Below are 5,290 nucleotides of genomic sequence, written 5' to 3' on the forward strand. Positions count from 1 at the left end.
CAATTATGCAGCAATAAGGGAAACAAACCCAGTGCCCCCCAGAACAGAAGTGTGGCAGCATTGCCGCTCAGATCAGGCGGGACGGGCACGGGGGACAGCTGCACTACCGCTCTCTGCCCACAGGGTGGCAGCATTGCCTCACAGATCAGGCGGGACGGGCGGAGGGGGACAGCTGCACTACCGCTCTCTGCCCACAGGGTGGCAGCATTGCCTCACAGATCAGGCGGGACGGGCGGGACGGGACAGCTGCACTACCGCTCTCTGCCCACAGGGTGGCAGCACTGCCGCGCGGCGGCGCGGAGCGGAGCCATAAACGAACGTGCCCAGGAATGCCCTGGCGAACAGCCTCCGGAATAAATGGCCCAAAAGACCCCCGAGCACACCTGCGAGAACCCTGCCAGCAACCAGACCGAAACAAAACAGCCTTTCGTTCAGGCTGTATTCCAAAAATCCCCCCAAATTCCCCAAACATCCTGAAAACATACCCCTAAAATCCCCCCAAATCCCCCCAAACTTCCCCAAAAATCTTGCAGAAATTCCCTAAAAATCCGCCAAAAAAATCCCCCAAAACACCCCCTAAATCCTCCAAAAATCTCCCAAAACTACTCGAAAAATCTTCCAAAATCCTCCAAACATCACACAAAAGTCCTCTAAAAGTGCTCCAAAAATCCTCCAAAAAAATAAAAAATCCTACAAAAATCCTCCAAAACCCCCCAAAAATCCCCACAAAATCCCCCAAAGGCCCCCCCAAATTCCCCCAAACTTCCCCAAAAATCCCGCAAAAATTCCCCCCAAGTCCCAAAAAAATCCTCCAAATATACTCTAAAAATCCCCCCAAAATCGCCCAAAACTTCCCCAAAAATCTTGCAGAAATTTCCCAAAATTCCTCCAAATATACTCTGAAAATCCCCAAAATATCCCCCCAAAAATCCCTGAAAAATCCTCCAAAAAATCCTCCAAATATACTCCAAAAATCCCCCCAAATCCCCCTAAAAATTCCTCCAAAATCCCCCCAAAAATCCCCCCAAAATTCTCCAAAAAATCCCCCCAAAATCAACAAAAAATCCCTCCACAATCCCCCCAAAAATCCCCCCAAAATTCCCTCAAAAAGCCCCCAAAATCCCCGAAAAAATCCCTCAAAAATGCCCCCACAGGCGCAGGGATTTCACAGGCTCGTGGAAGGTGCTGGCCAGGCCCTGCTCCTCCAGGAGCTGCAGCACGATGGAACTGAGCACTCCGAGCTCCCTGGAGAGCCCAGCTGAGGCGCTGCTGGCCTGGCAGAGCCGGGTGTAAAGCCTGAAGAGGTCGTTCCTCAGTGTCTCATCCCCGAGCATCCCGTGCGTGGCTGGACGCGGTTCCGCAGCCACCTCAGGGCTGGGGACACGTCCTGCTCCCTGAGGAGGCTCTGCCCGGCCAGGGACCTCAGCAGCCCCTCGGTGACCACGTGAGTGGACGCACAGGTGACGGCCACTGCCTCGCCCCCAGGTTCACCAGCTCTGAGGGTCTCCCCTCCCTGTGTGGAGGGTGGTGCTGGGAAAACAGGCTCCCCATGGGCAAGGATGGAATTCAGGTGTTCTCTGCATTTCTCCAGCTCGGACACTTCCACGTCTGCAGCAGTGTCATCTTCTTCCACCTCGTTCTTTTTCCGAGTGTGATGATTTTTCCGATGAGATGAGGTTTGAGGTTTGTGCTTGTCTTTAGTATTTTCTGTAAGAAGAAAACCCCACCAAAACAAACATCAGATACTCCAAAGGATTTTCCTGATATAAAATTGTGCAAGTAAGGTGCTGTCCTGTGTTGACTCAGTTGTTACCATGGTAAGCACCAGCCTCGTTAAGCAGCCTCATGGAGCCTGTGCTGTTCCAAGGGGCTCTGGGAGCTCCCAGGGACTCCAGGCTGGAACCCTATTCCTAACTGGATCCCCCGGCCTGGAGGTGAGAGAAGCTCCTGAAGCCTTACTTTATTCCCCATGGATTCAAATACCTAAATCCTCCTGTCAAAGAAATCACACCCAAATTCACTACTCAACACACACACTGAAGGCGAAAAAAGCCATTCATCTACCAGAGACAAAGAAATCCTCCTGGCCTTAATAAAGTTCAAACTGGACGGAGGATGAAATGCAAACTGACCAAAACAAAGGACATACCGAATATGTTTGATTAAGGTGGCCAAAACATACAGAAATTCATTTACAAGCTGAATAGGGAGAAGTTTCCTCTTTGCCTGGGACTGATTCTTGCTTTCTCTCATCTCCTAAATTTGTTAGCCACAAAGAATGAAGTAAGGAAATCATTTTATTTATCACCTTGTTTTCCAGAAACCTGAAAAACAAACAAAACCAACCAAACAAACAAAACCAACCAACAACAACACAAAACAGAAAACCACATTTGGAAGGCAGAGCCTCACCAGCAGCTGGAAATGGAATTGTAGAAGTCGGTGCTCCTAAAACACTTCAGTTGAACTCAACGTTACTAATCTTAACTCGGAGATGAATGTGAGCTAGCTGGGGCAGAACATTCTGTTTATTGTGCTCACAGAGCAATACACAGCGCCACTCATTGTGTGTTAGTATTAAGAAAACAACACAACTCCCACAGAAATAGCAGTTTAAATTCCAATATGAAACAAAAGAAAGATGTTTCTAAATAACCACTGATGGGAGAATGAGATTTCAATGTATTTTTATGGCCTTTTTCTAGAAGTTTCTGAAGAATTACTGGATGCCTAAAATGGGACTCTTACCTCAGAATCAAAACTGTAGAAAAGCTGGAAAAAACCTGGTACTTTCCTCAGGTCCGAATACTGATGTGACAGAAGGAATGTTTACCTTTATGTACAGGTGTCCCTCTGTGAAGAGAAAAAGGGTGGGGCATCGTGGAGGAGGACAACCTTCCCAATCCACAAGCACGGACAATAATGAATGGAAGCTGTACTGTGCAGTGTTCCAAGCTGGGAGAACAGCGCAGGAACTGCAGAAGGCCTTTGCTCTGAGGCTCAGCGTGTTGCTGGCCACCCCTCCCCTTCTCTTCCCCAGAATGAAAAGCTCAGTCAAGAGTGTCTGAGCACAAAGCAGGTGGGGAGATCACCATTCCCCAGGGCTCTGCTTTTCACCCCAGCAGTGACACACGCAGGAAGTTCCAGTACCTGGCTTCAGGATCTGCTGTGCCACACGAGCAGGGTCAGGGAGAAGGTGAACCTGAGGTGTGGCCGCCTGATTCCATTCTGCACCGCATCCCAGAGACACAGCAACTGCAAGAGCCCAGGGAGAAAAGCCTGAACTACAGCCCAGATGAACACAACAGGAGCATGGATACATGAACCAGCTTCTGGGACATTTCATAGGCCAGGCAGGTCAAATATCAGTTCTCTCAGGATTTCCGTTCCTACAAGCAAAATTCCCAAGAATTTCTAAAACACATTTCCCACTTTCTCTGTCCGTTGATTATAACAGGAGGAAACACGATGCAGTAGAGGGGGGAAAAAATGGGAGAGAGGATGAAAAGCTTCTTTTAGCTGTCTCAGCACATGCCTGCAGGTGGGTGAGCAAGGCAACATCTCTCCCACACATGTCCATGACCTACAAGGACTCACCTGCCAAACTGGCAACAGAGCTGAGCCTTACCTGGCTCTTCTCCTGAAAGCGAGCCCCTTCCAGGTGGGAGAGAAGGAAGCCAAGACAGAATACGCAGCCGCTCTCACGTTGGAGTCATTGCTGCTCAGGGCAGGATTTCTAGTGCTTAAGCCATTTCTTAACTAAGGCTCCTGAAGTGCTAAATATATTACAGAACAAATGTTTTGGTTTCTTAACAGAGCACATGCAGATCTCTTCATTGAATCAATTGTTAAAAGGTTTTGCTTTCTGAACTTGTTTTTCCTCTCACAGTTCTCCCTGTGAGGAGACGGTCAAAGCTAGCACGATGTTTAAAGAGCAACTAATAGAAAACGCAACATCGGTATCCGAGATGGAACGCAAATGATTTCCAGGACACTTGAGTGGGATATGTATGTGTATTTCCAATGACATTGACCAGGATAAGGACAGCCAAGGGCAAAATCACCTGACTTACTGCACCAAACAGGCAGATGTTGATAGCAGAGGGGTTTTCAGATTGGAAGGGTTTGAGTGTTCACAGTAATGTAAATTTACCTTCTGCTGTGACTCTGCACTTCTCCCAGGCTAGCGCTACTCCTCTTAAATTCTCCATCTGTCTGGATTGTCTTTATTTTCTTTAATCACAAGGCCACACCACTTGAGAGGCTCACGGGAAACTTGCTATAATGGAGAAATAGAGATAGTTAAAAAATGTAATCTAAAGCAAATGCCTGGGCTACATAAAATACGTTTTAAATCATTCTTTTCCATGTGCAATTTACTGGAATTAAAACTGAGTGGTTTAGACAAGGTTAAAAATGTGAATCTCAGAAAACTGCACTTCTCTGAACATACATTTGTGTTCTTTTCCTTCTTTCTCCCTTTGCCTTGGACAGCGGTCATCGCATACTTGCTGAACAACTTCAATTCTATTGCTTCTGTTTAAAATAAGTCACGGTGGTCTAATTTTAGTTCATCTTGCCTCCCATTTCAGATGGACCTTCCATGCTGTGCACCAAGGACGTCCTGTGAGCCAGTCCCTTTGGTCTGTGTGTTGAAACCATACAATCTGGGGTTCACAGTTCCCTGAATGACACGAATAAAAGATTCCAGCACATATAGAAGCTGCAACAATGGCAAAACTGGACATATCAAAGACAACCAAAGCATTCACCAGTGAGAATGGCAGGATTTGGGGTTTGGATTAATATAATTAATAATTAAAGTAGTTTTTAATTATAATTTTAAAAGTTTATTTGGGTGATCAACTTGGTAGCCTTGTGGAAGTAGTAGCAGTCCTGAGTTCAGGTTAAAAATTCAAGAAGTTACAAACTTTTTTCAGTCCCTGTATTAATTGCAAACAAACCTCATGCTCCCTTACTCCCTGCTTCCTGACCTTGACAATGACACTGCTTCCAGCAGCTATAAATGAAACTGAAAGCAGATCCACGAGGATTGTTATACCATAGCAGAGGTTTCAACACATTGTTTGTCTTGTAGAACTTTCTAAAGAATCTGGCACAGAGGAGACAGCTTCTGAAAGTATTCACTGAATCCACATCCCAAGCTTTCCCACTACTCCTATGGAGTGCTCAGTGGAATGATCAATTGCCTGGAGGAAGGTGAATAAATACAGAAGTCACAGATGAAAGAAATAACAAAGAATTATCATTTTTCTGATTTCAGGATTTT

At 46.4% G+C, this 5,290-nt stretch overlaps 1 long non-coding RNA gene across 1 annotated transcript; it reads right to left on the reverse strand.

Moving 5' to 3' along the window:
• Window positions 1-1,095: 1,095 nt before the first annotated feature.
• On the reverse strand, window positions 1,096-5,034 carry LOC136290383 (uncharacterized). Its single transcript, XR_010721110.1, has 6 exons — window positions 4,454-5,034; window positions 4,154-4,279; window positions 3,151-3,255; window positions 2,749-2,853; window positions 2,150-2,256; window positions 1,096-1,707 (listed from the first exon to the last, which is right to left on the reverse strand). It is a non-coding gene; the product is annotated as an uncharacterized lncRNA (long non-coding RNA).
• Between the last annotated feature and the right edge of the window lie 256 nt (window positions 5,035-5,290).

The sequence above is a fragment of the Chamaea fasciata genome, unplaced genomic scaffold (genome assembly GCF_029207755.1).
Source record: "Chamaea fasciata isolate MVZ Bird 193981 ecotype frontalis unplaced genomic scaffold, bChaFas1.0.hap1 SCAF_6, whole genome shotgun sequence".
Classification (NCBI taxonomy): domain Eukaryota; kingdom Metazoa; phylum Chordata; class Aves; order Passeriformes; family Sylviidae; genus Chamaea; species Chamaea fasciata.